A 458-nucleotide genomic window follows, 5' to 3' on the forward strand; every position below is an offset into this window, starting at 1 on the left:
AGTTTAAAAATTTAACTTAGTTAAGATACAAGTTAGTCCATAATAAAGTTAATTGAGTTAAAAGTTAAGTTAATAAAAAAAAGTAATTGAAAAGTTAAAGTTACATTTTTTCATTTTATAATTTTAGGATTTCTAAATAAAGTTTCTAAATAAAGTATATATATATGTTATACTTATTTCTGTCGAGCCGCGGAAAGAGGACCGATTTCGAAAGGCTTCTTCCAACGTGATTAATTAATGCACAGAAGATCCGCGAACAGTGATTCCTTCCTGCGGCCAGACTGTATTTATTATATTACAATTGTCTTGATGCGTGTTTTCAAATTTGAGAAGACACTAACTTAGACATGTATTTTATTCTGGGTTTACAAAAAGCACTAAAAATGTAACTTCAAGAAAGTTAGATCAAAAGTTAATAGATCGATAAAATGTAACTAAATTAAGTTAAAAGTTAAGAG

Source organism: Wasmannia auropunctata, unplaced genomic scaffold (assembly GCF_000956235.1).
Source record: "Wasmannia auropunctata unplaced genomic scaffold, wasmannia.A_1.0 LD334669.1, whole genome shotgun sequence".
NCBI lineage: Eukaryota > Metazoa > Arthropoda > Insecta > Hymenoptera > Formicidae > Wasmannia > Wasmannia auropunctata.